We start from the raw sequence: 22136 nt of genomic DNA, 5'->3' as shown, positions 1-22136 counted from the left end.
GCTACTGAAATATGACAAGAAGAGACATTTCACACCAGATACTCTTAACTCTGTCCAGCATGGAGAAGCCCTCAGGGCCCTGCACTTCACCCATTCTTATTCTAAAGAACTAAAGGACTTCAGACTGCAGGATGATGGCCTGGTTCCAGCAAAAGTGGGGCAAAACTCTCACTGAGTTCTGTGGAAACAGAATTTCAGACTAGGGATGTCTGTTCCCATTCCTGCACTGCACAATGCTGCTTACTTACATTTATACATGTGCACACATGCATGCACTCACACAAATGGCTGCACTGTCATTGTACAAAGCTGTACTACAGGCTGGAGGATTACTGGCCTGATAGAAAAGTCCTTACATTTCTGAGGAAGCAAACTTCCTGAAATCCAGCAGAACCAGAATATCAGCATCCTGGCACTGTTACTTCTGATTTGCACTTCAGCCAAGTTTTCTTTCCAGGTTAGCTTTTAAAATAGGAAGTTGGGATAGCAACAGTACTGCTGCATAAGAACAGTATGTCTGCATAAGGGCAGGGCTGGTCACAATGAGCATGGGAGTCCTTCTGTCGTGTTACAATTTCCTGCATCCGTTGGTACTCTGACTTCAGTGTTCTGACCCACTAGCATGCAAAGCAAACATGCAGACCCACTAGCATGCAAAACAGCTTTGCAAGTTTTATTTCTACAAGTAATGTAGAAGCAGAAAATGCATAGGTTGTGTGCTTGGGGAAAGAAGAGGGTGTGCTCTTCATTGCATTCAAATGAGACTGCCTTTATGGACAGGAGTCCTGCTTGTGTGATAAAAGGCAGGACATTAATCAATGTTCCTCTTCCCTTTTGCTATTCAGTCCTTTATGAAACTCACCCTGGAAACATCTGCTGAAACTCTCTTCTTCTTACAATTTACCTGCTTTAAATAAAAAGGACTTTGGATAGAGCTAAACCATTTTCTTCTTCCATTGTTAATACTGACTTTGCTTTCCAGTTTCTGAAATCTGTCTGCAGCACACTGCTTCCTTTTCTGAACATGTAGTTCCAAGATCTCCTTTTTTAAACAAAGAAGATTCACTTGGGAACTGTCTCCTAGGATATTTAGATGAAGATTTAAGAAGAACATCATATTTTAATCAGAACTGTGCACTTCGCATACAAATAAATTGTCATGTAACAATGAAGGTCTTCCTATTAAAAAGAAAATATATTAATGATAAAATGGAAGATACTAGCACAAGAGGTTGGCAGACATTTAGATCTTATTAATAATTAAAGTGATCAACAAGTTGACAGTCAGTCCAGAATGGGAATCGGATTTAAACAGAGTTTTGATCTAATGCAATACCACTAACATCATTACCTGCAAAATAAGCCAATGAATAGTATTCATGTTGTAAGGTAGTTCTGTATGTAACACTTTGGCCAGGTAAATGCAGAATAAACTAATTGAACTAATCCTAAAAATCATCATTATTCAGTGGTTTTCCTGCATTTTCTAGGCTTTATTTCATTAACCATTTGACAGAAAATTCTGCTCATTAAGTACAAAGACCCCCACTCATGGAAAAAATATTAAACTGGCATATATATGTGAAAAGGGTTTTAAAAGACAATAGAGGTTTTGTTAGTCTCAAGGTAATGAAGTTGCCATTGCAGCTTTTTCACCTGTTTTTTTATGATCTTTTCATAGATACAAATGGATTTTAAAAGGTATTTAGCTTTGAATTGCCAGTTTTCCCTCTGCAAAATTGTCTCTGTGTGCCTGCTGTGGTTTGAAACAAAACCTCTTCTGAATAGGAATTCCAAGTCTTCCAAACCACATTAGGAAGGAAGAACTTGGTATCAAAAGGCCAAGCTGTCACTGTTTCTTCCTGATGACTCTCATTTAACAGCCATTAAAATGCAAATAGAACTATGATTTTCAGATCAGAAAATTAACATTAACAGCTGGAATGATTGATTAAAGGTCATGGCAACTGTATAACTTAATTTCTTATGTAATTGTGTTCAGTTTTCTACAGATTGTTTGGATTTGTGAATTAATTTTAGCTGTTGCTGAACACTGACAGGTGCATTTATCGGTCTCTCATTTTTGTTAATATCTTTCTGTGTGAATGATTCCCTTCTTTCAAAGAATGAGATGAGTACCCAGAGGGGAGACACTAAAATGACTATCTTCTACTAACAGGTTTTGCAGCATATTAGCAGATCTTTCAGAAGTTTTTTTATTGACCCAGACAAGACCAAAATGACGATTCATGGGTATCTAACAAGCAACTACTCCAGGAGTTTTCTCATGCCTGTGTTTACAGAACAGAATAAAAATGGCACTTAAGTTCCCAAGAGGCTCTGAGCTAACAGCTCAGATACTATTTGAGCAGACCATCTTAGATGTAGCTTGCTGTATGGATGAAATAAGACACAGATAGACGAACTTCTGTATTACTTTTGAGTCAAGTTATCGACAGTCTGAGAAAGGAAGGGTTTCAGACAATATCTGTTGTAGTACATTAACTGAGCTTATATTGTATTTCATTTTTATATTGGGTTTTGTAATGGTTTCGTCTGTACCACCCTGTTCCCCTGGAAAATGTTATCACGAGGTTTGTCCCTGCTGCCCGGCCCCGCCCATCCTCCCACACTGGAATGTAACCTAACTCTGTTCCACTCCCACCTTGTCTCTGATTGGATAGTAGCTTGTCCCTGCCGCTAGCCCCTTCCCCCCTGGGTAAAAGCCCTTGGGATCTAGTGGGGCTCTCTCTTGCACCGGGAATGGGGATGGGGACTGGACTGACCTCCGGACTGCGGGGGCAGGACCCCAGAATAAAGGCGTGATCCCCCCCAGACTAAGAGCAGACTCTTTCCTTTTGTCATCGACGGACTCGCCATTTGCCTGCTCTCTCTAAAGGAAAAGGTTCCAGCAGCCCCTGGGATCTTTTGGAACCCTGAAAGAGAATTCCTTATGGCATGGGCTCTCTCTCTCAAGCTAGGTGAGGCTAAAACGGGCTCCGAGGGAGAGAGAGAGCCACTTCAAATATCCATCTGTACTGTTCCTTATATGTGCAAAAATGAATTTCAGTTGTAATTCTTAATCTAGTCAGTCATTTTTCAAAGGATCTTAGGGCAAGGTCTTCAAATACTCAAGCAAATAGTCAATATCCACAAATGCAGCCAGAATTTCAGAAGAATTTGGTCCAAGAGTTTGAGTTTTTTTGAGCTCCACATGTTTATTTCAGTGCTCAACTGAAAGCATGTTTGAAAAACAGAACCCAGTGACGGGTGCTAAAATTTCCAGAAATTATCCAAATGAATAGGACTTGAGGCCTGAAAGAGTCTAAGCTAGCATAAGTTGTACCTGATCTCTTTCCCACACCTCAGCAGGAACACGATACTGGCTCCAATGCCTGCACTTCTTCCCAGTGAGAGCTCTGTCCTATTGGTCACTCAATCCAGGGTGTGCCTGCCAAAACATGTAGTTGTCGTGTCTGTTGGGAGCCAGAAGAGATTGCCAAAATATTTCAGCATTTGAAAAGATCGGGTGGGTGTGTCAGTCTGAAGCTGGGGAGAGACAAATTGGCGCAAAGATAAAACATGACGTATTTTATTTTTTACCTGCCTTGGTACCTCTGGGAACACACCTCTTTCACAACCATTGAGACTTCCTCAACCGACGAACTCCATGAACTCTACTGAAAAAGTGCGAGGCAGTTCTGATGTGCCTGCTCCCATCCTGGGGCAAAGAACAGCTTCTTAGCCTTCTCTTCTTTCTACTGAACTTTGTTATAGAGCATTGGAGAGGGTTTATGGAGCACAGGTGAGGCAAAGAGCCCGGATTGCATGTGCCTGCAGGCGACTTCCTAGCCTGTACTGTGTTTTGGGTCCTACACTTTCCTTAAGAACTTCCTCTCACACCCTACCCTTTCAGAATGAGAAAAAAACATATGTAGAATGTACATCAGGGCAGGGGATGTTGTAATAGCAGTGAGCTTAAGCAATCCCCCACATGGGGGAAGATACTTGATGGTTTTTATTTTTGTAGGCTTCCACACTCCTTAAAGTATGAAGGTTTAGCTGTAAAAATTCAAACTGCTTTAGCAATGCCCAAATGTCTAATTGTTGTTAAAATCAGGAAACACGAATCCTGAAATTACCTTGTTCAGGCAAATGAAAACAAACAGGATATAGAATGGTTAGTTTTCCACAGTCAGACAAAAGGACTGAAACAAAATTAGCCTTTAAAGTTTTGTCACAGAAGGCAGGATAATGAGTCCTTTTCTGCTTAAATGAACTGAGTGTTCTCACAGCAAAAGTCTCATCTCAAAGCTACATCAGTACTTTCGTAGTCATTATTCTCTGCTACCCACCTTCTGAGATGGCTCATACCTGAGGGAGAACAGAGGATCTTGACACTTATGAGAAGAGGATTTTACCTTGTGGGTTTACAACTAGCACTCGTAAAAACCTGAACTTCTGCCCTTGAAAGTCTTTGTTTGTCAGTCAGATACAGATTGCATGAGGAGCATGACAAAAGCAGTCCCACAGCCATTGTCCACATAGTATTATCCCCGTACAGAAGGACTATCTCTAGTGAGGAGAGGGTAATTATTTTCAGGCACACTAATTCTTGATTTCTATAGTAAAATTGCCAAAGGGGGGCATCAATATAGGTTATAATGGACTTGACTGCTCCCACATCCCATCTTTTACATGTTATTCAACTGCTGTGGATGGAGTTCTTTTGAGTTATATAACATTATCATAGATAAACCAGCCTCTCTTCATGTGAAATTGAAATACATCAGTCACATTTTTCATGTTTTCATTAACACAGAGAGAATTTAACCCTGTTTAAAAGTTAAATGTTATCGTCATTCATGCTTTTTATTATATAGCTGTCAGAGAATGTTAGGAAAGTACCACAGTGACTTTAGCTCACATCAGTGTAGTTTTATAGATTATGTTACACTATACTTAATTACATGTATTAGAACTATATTTTTAATTTAACTTTTGGAATTAATTTTTAAAATATCTATTATTTATATATAGGGAGAATTGATCTTTTTGAATTTGAATTTTTACAATACTGCAGTTAGTGGACAAAAGCCTTGGTACTTTTGCATGTATGAAAACACTTGGCAAAAATATACTTGCGAAAAAACTTTTTGGCCCAAGAATATTTTGTGTTTAGTACATAAAACCTTTGTGAGGACACCTAAAAACATGCCTGAAAAGAGATGGTTTGGGAACTCAGCAAAATTTATAGAAAACTGTCATTTCAGGATATAAAGTCAGTTCTGAATAACACAGAATTTTCTCTAAGTGCAGAGAATGCTTTTCCCAAGATCACTACGACTGTAAAATACAGTTGTAAAATACAATTCTGAGCATCATGCCAATTCAATTAAAATTTCCTTTGGGCTTAAACTGAGTAAACGATTTCCAATTTGCAAAAATGGTAAGGCTAAAATGATGCAAAAAGGTGCAGTTATGTATATATACATGTTTGAACAATCAGAAGGATTAATTAGCTCTTAGTAAAACACTCTCATGGAGCTCAAAATATGGGTGGTCCAGATGCAGAAAGGGAAGTTTTTAATATCCCAAAATGAAATCAAATAACTTTTTGAAATGCATGTTGACAAGACTCCTTTTTTTCACCCACAATTTTCCAAAATTGCACTAGCACTGAGCCCTTGGCAAAAATGTTTCCTTCATTATATAAGTGATAAGTAGTCATATTATTATTCATCAAGATTCCCTGAACGGTTTTATTTTTGCAAGTGCCAGCTTGCTTTGAAAGTCACTTCTCTCCTTGTTTTGCCAATATATTCAGTACCTGTGGGTTTTCGGTGGGGGAGAGGCGGGTTAAGTTTTTGTATGACAGATATTTGCATTGTTTTGGATGCTTTATTGCTTTTCTTTGGTACTCTTAAATCTTTCATCTATACTCCTTCAATATCTCTCTAATTGAATTTGTTAAATCAGAAGTTTAGATGCATTTTATACGTATCCTCATCTTGCTGCTACTTGTTTCCAATCAAGGTGAAAACCCACATATTTTTGTTTTGTTGACAACGGTTCATATTTCTGTAATTGTTTGTATTTTCATTTCAGGTTTTGGCACTCTTCTGAAACACTAACTAAAGCCTCACAACCATTTCAGAAAGAAATGAAGGCTGTAAAAATAGAAAGACCTTGTCCAAATTTACAGGCAAAGTGAGTATCAGACTTGAGATTAGATGCTTCAGTTTCAATCCCACCCCACTAAAGCCTGCAGATGATCTGCCATTGATTTCCTTTGACTTTTGACCAAGCTCTGTACCATCTGCCTCTTCTCACTCTGATTTCATGTGGTGCATTACTGTAATCTTGCTAGGGGTTATGAACTTCACTCTTTTCTAACATTGCAGTTAGTGCATGCCTCTGTTATGAGGGTCTTCACTACCCTTCACTACCTGGTAAAATAAATGGAATTAAATGAATAAATAAAATAAAATAAAATAAAATAAAATAAAATAAAATAAAATAAAATAAAATAAAATCATAAAATCTGAGCTGATCCTTGAATGGATGGATGCACCCCTGGCTTACACACAGGGTATTGCAACCACATCAGGTAATTTAGGAGCATGCATTTTGCTAGCCACTGTTAGTGAAGGCTGCTGAAGCTTTCTTTCACTTTGCTGGTAATTGTGGCTGATTCTGCCTCTGAGTGACAAACTGTGGAAACGCGTTGGCTTTTGGGGTGAATAGGCTAGCTCAGCACACCAGCGCTGCCACAGGAGTGGGGAACTGTGCTCCCACAGCAAAGTCTTAGGATGCACAGAACCTGTAGGAGAGGAGGCACATTCCTTGAGCCTTTGGAATCCATGAGGACCATGGTAAAAGATTCGAGGAGACCTTCTTCTCTTGGGTAAATCCATGTGTTTATTGTGAATGGGTCCGTGAGGGAAGAAAAGCCAAGGCACACTCGTGCATGGGATTTTATGCAGGGGGTGTAACAGGGGTTGATATAAACAATTAACCAGTGGGAGATAAGCGGGGAGGAGAAGAGGGAGGATAGTATAATTTGGGAAACCAATAGGGTTATTCTGTGGGAGGGATTGTGTTACACAGTCCAGTGGGGTTTCAAAGGGTACATAACAGACATAGAACTTTCTGGATAAAAGGGATAGGTTTTACAGTAATTGACAGGGAATTTAGGCAGGGTTTAGGTGATGGACAAGGAAGGTGCTGGAACAAAGGGTGTGGAATAACTATATAGGGAACAAAAAGGAGTATACCAAATCTGGGGTAAACCATTAACACATGAAATATAGGGGGAAGCAAGAATAAACCATTCCAACAGAATACAACAACAAACTGTTCTTGCAAGTGATAAGATATATGAATTTTTTACCCTGTTATTATTTGACTATGGATTTCTTGAACGTATGCATTATTTCAAATATTATGTTGATGGCTTACTCAAAAGTAAATTCCTATCTGCATTTTATGCTTAATCCATAGAAGGGATTCAGTGTTTGAAATGTCATGTTTTAACCCTTTGGACTGAGTATATAGTTTTCTGTTCATTATTTTATGCCTTCATGACATATTATAACTTTTAGACTAGTATTTCTACTTTAAATGCTTACTTTTTTTACTTTTGTTTTGTTTTGTTTAAATCCAGTGGTCCAGAGGGTTTTTTTACTTTTTACTTACTAATTTACTCATCATTTTATGAAAATTTACTTAAGATATGGGCTTTCAATACGCAATCTTACCAGTTGATTTGCCAGAATTTCAATTTTGTTGAATAAATAATCTGGCTAGAAGTTTTTAAACAGCATCTAAAGAGTTAAATACTAAGTTTGCCAATGCACATAAAAAAGTTTCAGGGATATTTATCAAATCCTCCTACTTATATGAAGTACACAAGCTACTGATAGGTTTCCATTCTGGCACTAAGGGAGAGAAGTTTTTTATATATTCCTCTGCAGAAAGAATTATAAAAGTGCATCAGAATTAGAACGGAATCTTTTGACATCACAAATGTGATCAGTGTGGTTTGATTCCTCTCCTCCCTCTAAGACAAAGCACTTGTAGAAGTTAGAGAAATGAAAAGCTTTATTTGGCCCTATCTAGGGGAATATGCAATGGTAATTTGAAATAATTTTTTCATAGTGGCTCTTATAATTGGGAAAATAGTGTATTTTTGTAAGAGAGAGAGACAAAAGAGACAAGGAAAATACGGGGGAAATTTTGCAAACATTTGTTCCAAAGACAGTAAGCCCCCTATGTTTTATGCTTACTGTGTAACTTCTTTGAAGTTCACACTCTCTTAGTTGTATTCTTTTGCTATATTTTGAACACTGAAAGAATATTAAGTAATACTGCCCCACAGCCACTTATTATCAACAGTAGTATCAAGGAACCTCAAATTTGATTCATACGATTTGCCAATCTGACATCTTAGCTGCCAAATACTGTCAAGCTTCCCTTCCATTGATGTTCAAAACATTGATTTTCACCTTTGAATTCTGAGTTATTTGGAAAGCAAATAAAAAGCCCCACATTTAAGGTTAATTGTTATAATTTTTATTGAAATGAATGGTTACCTAAGTCACTCAACCAGAGAACAGAAATAATACATGCAACTTATATAATTAACACCTGGCTGGGAAGTAGTAAATGTTTGTGAAACCTTTTTCTGTGCTGTTCCAGTGGTAAAAACATATTTGGGAAGAAATTCTTAAACATTTAAAACATATGAAAAGTAGACCCACTTTATTCCCTTTTGTTCAGTGATCTTTCTCTGAATTAGCAAAATTGCTGGTAGAGATAGCCACAAAGTAGTTGATCACCCTTCTGATTTGCTGTAAATTTTTAAAACAACAGGGTTTCTCTATGTTGCATAATAAAGACTGAGCTTCCAAAAGACTGCATCTCAGTCTTGCAATTCGCAGAGACTAGGAGACACTAAAGCTGTTTGAAAAGAGGCAGCTGCCAGCATCACATAACCTGCCATGACCAGCTGATCCCATTATGCAAACATGACAAGCTCCGGAGTGTGTAGCTGGACTTCAGTCAGTAGCTTGGAATGAAAACAATAAGTTGCAGAAAGGAAAATGGGCTGTGTAGAGGAACTTTTCACCTGTCTTTTTTCCCGAGTTGTTGGGCTAATGTCGCTCCAACCTTTTCCTGGAAAAGTGAGCTATTAATTACAGGCATCAAAGGATTGTCCTGCAAAGCCAGCAAGGATCACATGCTGATCTGAAGAGTGAGCTGTCTTTGGAGTGCCTTAGCTGTGACCATAATCACAGTGAAATATTAACTTTCTTCTGAGAAATACTTTAAAACATTTTCTGTCTCCTGTGAGGCTTTCACAGAACTGCTGACAAGGAGTGCAGATGTGTGGTGACCAAAATTCCCTAGACCCACTGAAGTCCAGACATGCTGATATAAACTTTTCAATGGGGAAATCAGCCACCTACTAATCCCTTCTCAGATCCCAGCAATTAAGCAAATATAAAAGTAATGGTGGAAATAAACAATGTAATTTGAATGGGAAAGTCAGAATCATAGGAAAAGGAGAAGCAAAATGTAGTAGAGGTCTAGATTCACTGAACAAGATGGTTTTTTCCTGCACAGAATAATCTTATCTTTAAATTATATTTCTTAATTATATTTCTCTCACAATCCCATAACTACACAAGTATGATTACCAGAGCTGCCCTAGAGTTATCCAGGCAATTGGCAGTGTCTTCAACAGAACTCTTGACAAATTCACCATTAGTATAATTTTGTACAAAAAGTTGGAATTGCTACCAAGAACTAAGATGCAAATTCCTTACATAGAGTAGGACTTTTCAAGAGGTTTGCCTCTCATTACTTTGCATCCAACCACTGCTCTGACAGGCTAATGCTAGCACTACAGAAAAAAACTCCAACCACTTCCAACCACTGCTCAGACAGGTTAATGCTAGCACAACAGAAAAAAAAATCATTCTAGCATTTCAGTATTATCAACATGCATTTTTACTTCTCACTGTACTCATCAGTGGAGGAATTTAGCTTGTTTATGCAGCATGACAGACATCTGGCGCTTCACAAAAAAAAAAGAAAAATATAAGCAGAAATCAAGATTCTTGCTGATGGAGCTCTTGGAAACTACCGGAGTACTAACCTGTGACTCTCCCAGGCCGTTCATTCAAATTCTGTTGCCACTTAAGCATCCAAAATCAGGCTCTGAATCTATACACTAAATAAGTCCAAGACTAGGTTCTCCAAAGAACCAATCCTCTTCTGTTTAAGGAAAAAAACCCTGACTATTCTATTATGAAAATAATTAGGTAGGTTATGGAAATTTCCTGGATGTGATATAGTAATTTTCCTTTTTTTCATATGAGAAATATGTTCTTCTGATCCAAAATAAAGCCTTCCCAAATATATGAACATCTTTTTTCTTTTTTCTCTTATTCATACAGATGCTGTTCTCTGTAGCTCCAAACTGAAAGATGCTTTGCACTTTCAGTATTTTTCAGATTCTGAAAACGCTGCAGCAGGTGATTTTAAAGTTTCTATTCTCTATCAAAGTTGCTGAGAATGCAGAATTAATCTCTGCAATGGTTACCACCTTCAAGTCTGTCCCAGATTTCAGTAAACAGGTATATAGTTTTCTAGTTTTCTATTTATTCTCTTGTGTCTGGAGTTAAGGAGGAAATTAGGCCTTCTTTATAGATTTACAGCTATAGGGTTTTTTTCAAGATGTTGCCAAACAAAGCTAAGAAACCATACAATTGCACAGGGTGTTTACAAGAAATCATTTATTGGATTCAAATTGAAGGGATTGTTTTAAAAAATATCAACTGCAAAGTGGTATAACAGCTACTACAGATTACCATTGCAAAATGCAACCAGAAATCTTGTCTACCCTGAAAACCAAATGTGAATACAAAATCACAGCTATAGGCAGGAAAGCAGCAGTGAGAGAGGGGATACAACCATTTAGCATTTGACTCTCTGACACTTTAGATACTGTTTCCAACTTTTCTTTATAAGCCTGACAGAGCTCCTCTTTAAAAAAAAAAAAAAAAAAAAAAAAAAAAATCTTTAGGTCCACTTGGCAAACTCTGGTGTAAACCAAAATAATGAGAAGAGGAAATTGCAAAATAAAGAGTTTAATGGAGACTATGGCAAGAATGGGAAAAGAAATGGATGAAGACATTCTACTGGGAAATGAAAGTGCATAAAATAGCTGTTGAAGGCTTTTGTTGCCTACTAAAAAACATAGTTGCTGCTGACAAAATAACAAAATCAAAAAATATTCCTTTATCAGCCTTCAAGACATTTGGTCTTTGGCTTACAAACCCCAAAACATCCTCTCCATTTTAGAAGTTTTCAAATTCTTCTCTATTTCCTTTCCCACAGGAAAAAACAAGCTTCTGCCACAGCATGAAGTGTTTGATATTTCCCACATGTAATTTGCAGTGCAACTAAGAAAAAAAAAAGCCAGCTTCCCTTTGAACATTTTCAAGCTCCCGTCTCTCTCTGCCTTCCAATCTTGTTACAGAAGGACTGGTCTCACAGATTTCCTAAGAAACTTCCCTCTGACCTCAGTGGTTGCAAGGTTTCGTATTCCAGCTCTATTGCTCTTCTATTTACAGGGATTTTTGTTTTCCCTATCTGCTTTTGAGATGTTCTTATTCCTCCCACAACCATCAAAAGGCAGGGAAAGGACATATTTCCTAAATGCCCTCATTGCCCACAGCCTCCTATCTGGTCAAAGAGAAGAAAAGCCACAGGAACACTGCTCTGCCTGCATCCATCTGACACTGGGTGAGGGGTGGCGCTAATTGCCTTGTTGTGCATGCCATCACACAGGGGATGAAGGTGCAAGGCAGGCCAAGGAGCCAGTAGCCAGGAGCCTGCTGGCCAATTTTGAAGGACCACAGGTCTGATGTCCTGTTGACACCTTCCAACCTTGCTCAGCCTCAAAGCCAGGGTGCTGGGCTGGCTGGCATTCACCGGTCACCCTTCCTCTCACACATGTCTGCTTTGAGAAGATAGTGTCAACTTCCTCTCTGGGGTGTCACACTTAGAGGAAAAAGCACCATTTTCCTAAAGCAGCCTGGAGGGGAAACACTATTCCTGCATTAAAGAGGATAACTGTCTTCTAATCACATTCTTTCTGCAGAGCTAAGATGAGCTAAGAACTGATGAGCTAAGAACTGGTGAAGAAAAGGAAGACATTTGTCTAAAAGTTAAATTGTTCCCCATTTATCACATTTCTTGAAACTTCCCCCAAAGCCTCAGGCTTGGAGTAGCTGTCAGCTCCTGGAACAGCTGAATCTCCATTCTGGCAGTCCTTCTGTCCACTCAGCTCTGCAAGCACACATCACTAACAGTATCCAAGGTCTTATGTGTCCTTCCATGCAGCCTGGTTCTTCTTTGGCTTTTTCTCATTATTTAATGAGTCTTGGATTTGACAACTATTATCCCTAAACAGAAGTCAGTACACACACAAATCTGATGTGGAGGAAGTATCAGGATATTGTCATATTCAATAAGAAAGAAATGAAATCTCTCAAGTCGCTTCGATGTCATTAATATTGTCAAAAAAAAAAAGAAAGTTAATAGTAAGAATTTATATGATGATTTTGCTGCATTTTCAAGTCAGTCTATCTCTCTAACATTAAGCTGACTTCATGGCATCATAAAAGTTACCATACTGAAAAAATCCAGTCTCATTTTATGTACTGTTTCACAGTGTTTCTGAGTCACTTCTGTGTTTGGTGATGATGTGCTACAGAGGGTTTCTCTCTAAGAAAATCTTCCTTCTGTCTCTTAGAATATTTATACAGGGACATTGATATCTCAAAGCCACTTTAATTTTTGCAATTCCATAGGAAATAGAGTTCTCATATCCAGATTTAAGTGTCCTCTTTCTTTCCATCCTGAAGTCACCCTCAAGTTTTACTTGTGAAAGTATTGTTCTTCAGTGTTTTCTGATTTCCTTAATTTCATTTTCTTCCTGAGAGCTGACTGTGTGCTTCAGTGGGGAGAGTATTTTAGAACTGTCTCTTTTGATGACAGGAGAAAATTACTAGTCTGTTTGACTTACCACAAATTGTGGGGAAAATGTTACACTTTTAATTCAGGAGAAGTCTTGATGACTTCCATAAGAGGTTTGCTGAAATGTTAAATTAAAGTACCATTTCTAGAATTTTGCTTAATCTGAGCCCCTCACAACATACTTGACATAAAAGCTTGGTGCTGAAGACAAACTTACATGATTAGCTTCAAACATACGCACAGTTAATTCAGGGACCCTTTAATACCTGAAGGGGTATACTGGGTCAACTCTAACTGTGATTTGTGTCAATGTGTAATCTGTCCTGAGTCAAGGCCTGAAAAAAAAAAGAATCCATTTTTATCCAGAGATGCAAACATTGATGTTTTTGAAAGAGAAAAAAAAAAAAATTAATTTGAATCTTCTGTTATTTCAGTACCACCGAGCATTCCCACGTCCCTGACAAAAGGGTCCTATCTGATTTTGGGCAGGGCATTTAGACTAAAGTGTTTGTAGGTGATCACTATTTACCTGTTCCACATACGCAAAATGTGTAATGTGAATTCCTTGGGCCAGATTTGGATGCATGGCTACAGCTATGTATTAAACTTGAACTCACTCATTTCAATAAAATCATTATCTTAAAAAAGTCAGGCTCTGGGTATTTTGAGCAGGGTATGTAAGTGGCTGTTGAGGGCTATGGGGACTTACCCTTTCTGTATTACTTTCACCTACTGCATCAGCCAAGAACCTGAGCTCTGAGGCTGTCAGTAGATACTTGTTAACAAAAACTCCCTATAATATACCCTGTAAAACATATTTTGGTAAAATGTTAAGGGTTTTGACAATCTGCTTTCATTGCTTTTTTATAATTTTAAAATACTTCCCTTTTCAAATAATTTACTTAATTATATCCAAACTGATGAAAGTCCTGTCAAATATTCATGCTCAGATTACTAACACCTGAAGCAAAAGTTCCTTAGAGAAATAGCGCCCTTATTAATGAATTTCAGTGATGCAAATGGTATCACTATGTTACTACTAGGACTAGGTTACATCGTTTTCTCAGAAGGGTCTAGGCAATGTAAGTCTAATTCATTTTCTGCCTTCCTGCCTGGTAATAGCTCAGTTTTGTGTTATAGCATACTTTTCTGGCATGTCACTGTATATGATCAAAAAATGTGGAAGCGCCAAATTTGAAAAAGTTTGGTCAAATACAGATTTACCTTCTGAATCTACCTGTACACAGCTGCAAAGAAAAAGAAGCTGTGTACTTCCCAGACAGAAGCTTGTGTACAGTGTGAGAGTGCCTGTCAGTATCAGAGAAGTAAAATATAAGAGCACTTTAACTCTCTTAGAGAGACATTACCGTGTTAGGGTACACATTGTAAGACTAAACTGAGAATGCTTGAAAGTGGAAATGATCTTCAGGTGTAGTTCTAATCTTAGCTCTCTTCCATAGCAATACCAGGCTTTCAGTCCTCCCCTCTGTGTACCTTTTTATCTGTTACACAAAAAGCGCTAGGAGCATTCTCTATGATCTGTAGAAGTAAAGCAAAGGATTCAAACATTGTGCCAATATAGGAATGAGATTGGATTTTTCCCATATAGAGCTATTGTGAATTCTCTGATGGCAGGTGTAAAAAGCTTCTTGCTCAAAACCAGTAGCAGAGTAGAAAGTGTATGCATTCCTGGATGGTTGTTGCATCAAGAAATATCTCAAGAGACAATTGTCTTCCAAAGGAGCCGATTTCCTCAGATGCCATAAACACGATACTAAATTGACCCAGGCAGGAAAGAATGTACTGCAAACATGATTCCCACAATTACTACTAAAACCTGCACCAAAACAAGAAACAAAGATTTGTGGATAATTTCTTTTGCACAGTGATTTTCTGTTTGCTGGCCTGGCATATGGCATACCTGTCAGATATGTGCTGGTCAGCAATAGATAACAAGAGCAGGTGTATGAAGAGAAAGAAGGCTTTTGCAACGTGGTGAGTGAAGCAAAGTAAATAATATCATCAGTGATTTTAGTGTTTTGATTTTTCACAATGAATACTTGTAACAGTCAGGATTCTTCAATTTTCCTAGCTCATATTGTCTTCCAATGTTACTTTTTTTTTTTTAAGGAGTAAAAGAATCCAAGTGTATGGATATGCCACCTTAATTCTCTAAGCGTTCAGCATTTTCTTTGTGAGCCGTGTTGGTCAGCTCTAATTTGCGAACCAAGTCACCCAATTTGTGCTGTGCTTGTTTCCTAACAGAATCCAGGTGTGAGTGCTCTCAGCATGAATACTGACAGATGAGTGTAAAAAATTGCTTCCTCAGAACACCTGCACCTGTCACTGTGTTACTTGTCACTAGATTTTCATTTTCTGAATGTGTTCAGAAATGTTAGGTGAATTTCACTGCAAGCAGATAAGGAAGGAAGAGGGAATCCAGCTGGAGGAACTCCACTTCCCATTTTACTCAATATGTCTTACAGATCCGACCTGTATTGTTTTGGGGGTCATGAATTTCATAGGAAGTTTCAGACAAGAGGCACTGCAAAAAGTTTTATACATTTTAACACCAGAGAGTCCACAGACCTGAACCAAATAAACATCCTGCTTAACTTACCTGAAATGGGAACAAAACATCTCTTTGCTGCTCATTGTGGTCCCAATATGTGAAAGAGGAATAGTCTTTACTGAGAATTTCAAAATTGAGGCCAAGATGGGGTTTATACTGGAAAACAAGTTTTGACCTTAGCAATGCAGAGCCAGTAGCCTCTCCATAATACAACTGTCAGTTCAATTTCTGTCAGCGACACAAACATGGAATTGAAATAAGTGTTAGACTAGGATTTGGATGAAAGTTTTAATCAGATGAGCACCTGCACTCCAAGTCTTATTAAACCATTGAGACTGAAATTGTGTGTGAAACATTGCCATCCAGTGGCTGCTTGTACAATTTCCAACCTACCACAAAGAACATTTGCAGAAAAGAAAAATATTGCAGATTGTGTCATTCCTCTCCTCTTTTAAAAAACCACGGTGGTCTCTGAACTAGCATCACAATTCTAGGCACAAAATTCAAAGAGTGATGGACTGAATTTCCCCGAAGTTTTCATTTTAAGTAAATATTTGTTTCTTACAACAAAGCATGGTATCAACATTTATGTCTCAGAAAAAAAATTCACTACTGTATCTGCAGTGTATCCATCAAAAGAGGAGATTGCAACTAAGGAGTAAAAGCCCAAAGGAATGAAAACATCAAAGGCCATGCAGCCCCGATCCTGAAATCACAAGGAAATGTTGTTTTTCTGAGTGAATGAAATTGGCTGCTCCCCTTTATGCCATCCTATTTGTGCCTTGGGTGTCCTGGTATTTCCTCCTTTCTTGACAGACCCACCTTTAATTTTTTTCCTTATAGGGGTTTGAAACTTTTGAAAGCTGCACATGTTGCTTTAGGTAACTAACTTCTGCTTTACCAAAAAAGAGCTAGAGCATGACTGATAGTGACTTTTCTACTGCCACCTTGTCACTCACGCTCAACACTGATCTGATGAGAACAATTTTGGTCTTTATCAAGTCCTCTGTCCCTCTGCTACCCTGGGATTTTCAGATGGCCAGAGCAAGGTACAGCTGCAGAAATTCAACTAAGGGCTTAATTTCTGTGGAGAACACTGCTGGTTATCTATAAAAGCATCTGCAGCAGTAGCCACATTTTTGCAATGGAGTGCTAATCGAAAGGAAATGAGATTGAGTGTGGCTGTATTAGTTATTGCAATGACTCAGTTTGTTTGAGTCATGGCCCACACAAGGTGGAAATTAAGAAGCTCTGCTCCTATTCCAAATCCATAAACTACTTGATTCTACTTTCTTATCACCACATTCATCTGATGTCCACCAGGTTGTGTGGCCTAGGCCTGTTGCTATGCCTGGAATCCCATGACAGTGAAGACCTGATCCCCATTAAGGAAAGCTGATACCCACAAGTGCAACCATTATCTCACCCAGCTGAAAAGCAGTCTTTGTAGCAGAATATTAGAGCTTGTTCTTCAGCTCTATAGAGTTGCAGCATTCAGACTGGAAGCTACAAAAGGACGCAAGACCTTTGAGAACAGACATTTTGTCTCTCTGTCATACCAGGCTGGATTGTATATGGCAGCTAAGTTAAAGTTTACACTTATTACTAAAGATAAGAGGGTTAATGCAAAAATGTAATTGACTTTGTTAAAAATAAAAGTAACTAGAGGATTGCAATACCCAGGCAAGTAAAACAAAGAAAATAGAATCTTTTAAATAGTCCTGAATTCCCAAACTGTTTCAAGTTTTTCCTTTTGGAAGCCTGGCCTTGGCTAGCCAAGCTAAGGAACAATCTGACAATCCTATTAAATGCTATTTTAACAGAATAAATCAAAAGGACACAAAATAACATGTAGCTCTGGGACTGATTCGTGAAGCATTACCCTGTCTTATAAATATGCCTTATAGATTATTCAGCTATGCATCTAAAGAATCAAATTCACCAAGCAGAAACCCATCCCCTCCAATAAAGAAGAGGCATCCATGAGTCTTGCTGTAAATCTGAAGATCAGAGGATTACAGTATTTAAACAAAACATCAGAGCCTTTCAGGCTCTCTACTTTCTTTGCTTTGCTAATTAACTTTTATGTAATTCATTGTATTACCTAGCTGCAACAGGGAGCTGGCACACTAATCCATCTGCAAGGTGACCCCTGTTGTGTGCTATGCAGATTGGGATATTGATATGCTGTTGTGGACTGCAAGACATATCTGTTTCTGTCCCTTGCCTCTCATTTGTAGATATAAAGGGAGGAATGGCTGAGTGTTTAACAAGAGAGTTTGATCCCACTGTGTGTCTAGGCTAATGCAGGGAAGAATAAGGCTGGGATAACCATCCTCACTTAGACATAATGGTGATTGGCTTCAATGCCATGGCTACGATTGATCTGTACTCTGAGAGACTTAGTTAAATCAAAGCTCTAAATAGATACAGCTTTTGTGATCATTAATTTTAAGGCTGGATTCAGTGGTTTTTAGCTCCTAGGCTTATCTTTGCTCTCTCTGCATTTGACTCTATATAATCAAAATCCCTTTGGGAGCTGTGACTTACTGCAGTCAGAGTCACTGCGGTTATGGAGGCCCACAGAAAAGATCAACACTTTTTCTTAAGTCCTCTGGACTTATTGTAAAGGCATCTGAAATGATGATCACTATAAATATTTTTCAGCAGGATTTACTCTGCCGTGAAAAAAAAAAAAAAAAAAGGGTTAAAATTATTAGAAATACATCAACTTTGCCACTTAATACCAGCCTAGAGGTATGTTTACCAATGATAACACCAAAAATGAGGAAAAAAAGTTCAGCAGGAATTAGGATTTGTCAGGTTATTTCAGAAAGTTTGGGATCATTTGGGGAAAACCAATTTTTAGAAGAGAAGGCTGTATGAAAGCAACATTTCAGCAGTCAAGACTCTCTAAATCCAAAATGCAGGAAATCTTTCTTGCATGAAATAGTGTGTTTCAGTTTCTAGTGATATCTTCTTAAGAGTCAGTCAAAGATGATAGAGTTTACTTGCCCTGGGATCCCCAGATGACAGCAGAAGTGTGGATAATGACTTGTAAAAAGCCATCTTTCACCTGCACAGATCCTGGGCAGAACCAAGACTTTCCTGTATTACCAACATACCATTCAAAATATACACCTGAACATCTTCCTTGTTTGTACAGCACCCCACTTTTATGCCTGCCAAAGAAACAGGAGTAATAACAGATTTGAGAGCCTGTTTATCACTACATACAAATTATTCTCATATATATTATACCCCATCAAAACAGTATCGCATATTCTTCTGTTCCCGGCCCAAAAAACCCCCATCACCTAGTTTATTAATTCAAAAATAATTATTTTTGAGTAGAAGGATTTCTAGTAATTACTTTTGCTCCTGCAATTGCTACAGTGGTCTTTTAAGCAGCCAAAATTTTGTGACCTGTTGGAGTGGGGGAAAGGGAGTTTAAGGCCAGAGAAATGCAATTTAATTCTCTGGAATGTTTTGAAGTGGAGTTTGAGTGTAGATTTCCAAGAATGTGATCTTTTAGAGAAAGAAGTGATTTTTGCTGAGAGCAGTGAGTGTTACTGATTTACTGAAGTTGATATTGACTAAGCTGCCTGGTTACAGTTCCAGGCACAGAATTCTTTTCCTTCCAGGCTGCCAACATTAAGTCCTTCAACTCATCTCTATTTACTTTAGATACAATCCAGGAGGTAGGAAAAAAATGCAGACTTTCAAAAAGAAGTCAAGACACAAACAAACTGGAAAAACAATTATTGCATTCACTATCAGTTCCAGATGCTGACTTATTAAAGAAATATGGGTATCGATCTAGTATTGATACCCAACTGTGACGGACAAAAACTCTTTAACAGTTTAAAGTTAGAAAGTGTATGTTCATTACGGCCGGCAGCACAGCAGGATATTTCCCTAATTCGCACTGCAAAATTCACAGGTAATTACAAAGCCTTTTATTTACAAAAATGTTGAATACCCAAAATACAAATGCATATTCATACCCCTGTCACCTCCCATTCCTCGCTTCGTATGCTAATTGGCAAAAAGGCTATTAAGCATGCGTACTTTGTTTCCTAAAATGAGTCGGGGGTCTATTTTGGGGAGGGGTCACCCAAAATGAGGAAGTAAGATGAGTCTTCCTCATCCTGACCTTTCTACCTTTTCAGTGCATTCGTGATGAAGAATCCTTGGTAAAACTTATAGTTTACTGCATTGAATGGGTTCTTTAAGCAGGAAGTCTGCAGTTATCTTATCTCTTATTTACCACATTTTGGTTTTCTTTACAGGCACAGCTACATAAACATAAAGTTGACAAGCAATGAGTTACTAAATCCAAGGTAGCTTATCTAAGATCCGGCTTCTGTTAACCGCGAACAAAGATTACCTATCTACTTCAGCTAATTCTGCAACTTATTATCTTAACTTTCCTAAAAATCCTTAGTTCCTCAAAATTAACGTCTCATTGCCACAAGTCCATGTCTGCATCCCGTGGAAGAGGATACAGGGGAGTATTGCTGTGTCTCAGAGAGAAGTGGGATGTCATGCAAACAGTTGTTTGTATGTTCCATTTATCATGGGACTGACCCCGGTAGACTGAAAAACCTTGATTTTTTCCTGATACTTATCCAAAGTAGTGTTTGCTGAAGCTTCGGCTGCCATTTTCCTTGGCTTGTGGTGATGAGCAGTGAGAACAATTGATCACTGGTCTCTTCCCTTATAATAATCTTTTAAATTTCACTGAGTTGAAAGGTTATCAGCATTACCTCTCTTCAGTCATAGTTATTTCTCTTCCAAAAGTTAACAAATTCTTTCCTCCTTCATTTCTCACAAATAACACTTCTAAAATGCCTCTGACTATTCTTGTTGCGCTTTTTGGGCATATCTTCCTTTCAATGTCTGGTGCTTTGACCTCTCCAAATAATGTCACACCAGCACTGCAAGAGCAAATTCTGCTCAGTTCGGTGACACTCTTGCTAATACATCCCAGAGGGAGATTGATTTTCTATAACACAGCATCTCACTGACTGGCTTTTTTTCAGTTTGTGACCCAGTATAAGCACCAGATCCTGTTCTGCAGCTCTGCTACCTTGCCAGGCATTGGATATTTTGTGCTTGATTTCATCTTATTATCATCTTTTACACTTAATTCTACTAAACTCCACTTTGTTGACTTGGGATCATCAGTTTCTCCATCCAGGCTGGCTCTGCATCTGTTATAAAGTTGCAGGCACTGCTTTTACCTGCAGAGATCCTGCTGCACAGCAAGTGTCCCAGAAAGCAGAACCAAAGCTGGAGCTGGGGCCTTCAGGGCTGGGGTCCCTCATTAAGGAAGGCCCCTCAGGAGTACATAGAGGAGAAATAGCAGTAATGTTAGAGATGTAACACTCTCTATGATTATATTTGTTTTCTTTCATTATAACTCTAAAAACAACAACCAAAAAATTAGGAAAACCACCCAAATCCCACCTTTGTTCTTCTACTGGTAATGGCCCTCAAGTGCTTTGGTCTTTCAGATATTAACATCTGCCTGCAAATAAAGGACTGGGTCCCATTCACGCTTAGTAGGTCACAGCTGAACTGACCCCTTTTAACTGGCAGCCTTCTGAAAGCAGAGCACACGCTAATGGACGAGAATGTCATAGTCCAGGGAAGTCTTTGTAGCCCGATGGACCTACCAGCTCTTGACAGCACACTTTATTGTACTGAGTAGAACAGGTTGCTTTTAAAACACAACTGTTGTTAAGACTTATATATACCAAATTAGACCTAATGTACAACTTTTAAAAGTGTTTAAATCAGCAGATGCAAAAATTAAAAATAATGCCTGTATTGACTAGATCCTTGGATGCTAGGAAAATGTAGTTTCCATCAAGGACCAGTAATAGAGAAAAGATAATCTTGAACTTCTTGAAAAGACACAGCTGGAATAATGTTACTTTAATAGGCAGGAACTGGCCTAAATTGCTGTCCCAGTGGCCAAGCAGTGCTGCTAATAAAATGCCTGCATAGGCACCTTTGTCACAGCAGATGACATGATATTTCACAGTGCTGTTTCTCCACCCCCCAGCAAAAAACAAAGGCACTGTTTACTGAAGTACACTCATCTCAAGACTAAAGAGGAGCCTTTTCCTCTTCTGACTCATCCTAACCTCCTTATATTTTCTTTAATAATAGCTACCTTCAAACATATCCTGTATACAAGAACTTGAGCCAAATGGGTCTTCATTTTATTAAGACAACTTGTAAATAAAAAGTTACATATATATTTCTTTTCACTTATAAACTTTTGCCACAATTGAGGGGTTTTTTTCAAACTGTGTTACACTGGCCTGAGATCCTACAAGTGAAAAGCTATCCAGAACTGCCTTTTGTTTTATTACAGAGAACCCCCCAGGCATAGACAGGGAATTTCTCACACTGTCTCTGTTTCTCTTGACCTTTCATTCACTGTCTAGAACAGACAGTAAAGTATTCACAAAATACCATTCTACTTTTAATTTCCTATAGT

This window comes from Hirundo rustica, chromosome 4 (genome assembly GCF_015227805.2).
Source record: "Hirundo rustica isolate bHirRus1 chromosome 4, bHirRus1.pri.v3, whole genome shotgun sequence".
NCBI classification, from domain to species: Eukaryota; Metazoa; Chordata; class Aves; order Passeriformes; family Hirundinidae; genus Hirundo; species Hirundo rustica.
The sequence above is the reverse complement of the archived record's forward strand: the minus strand, read 5'-3'. Positions refer to the sequence as shown.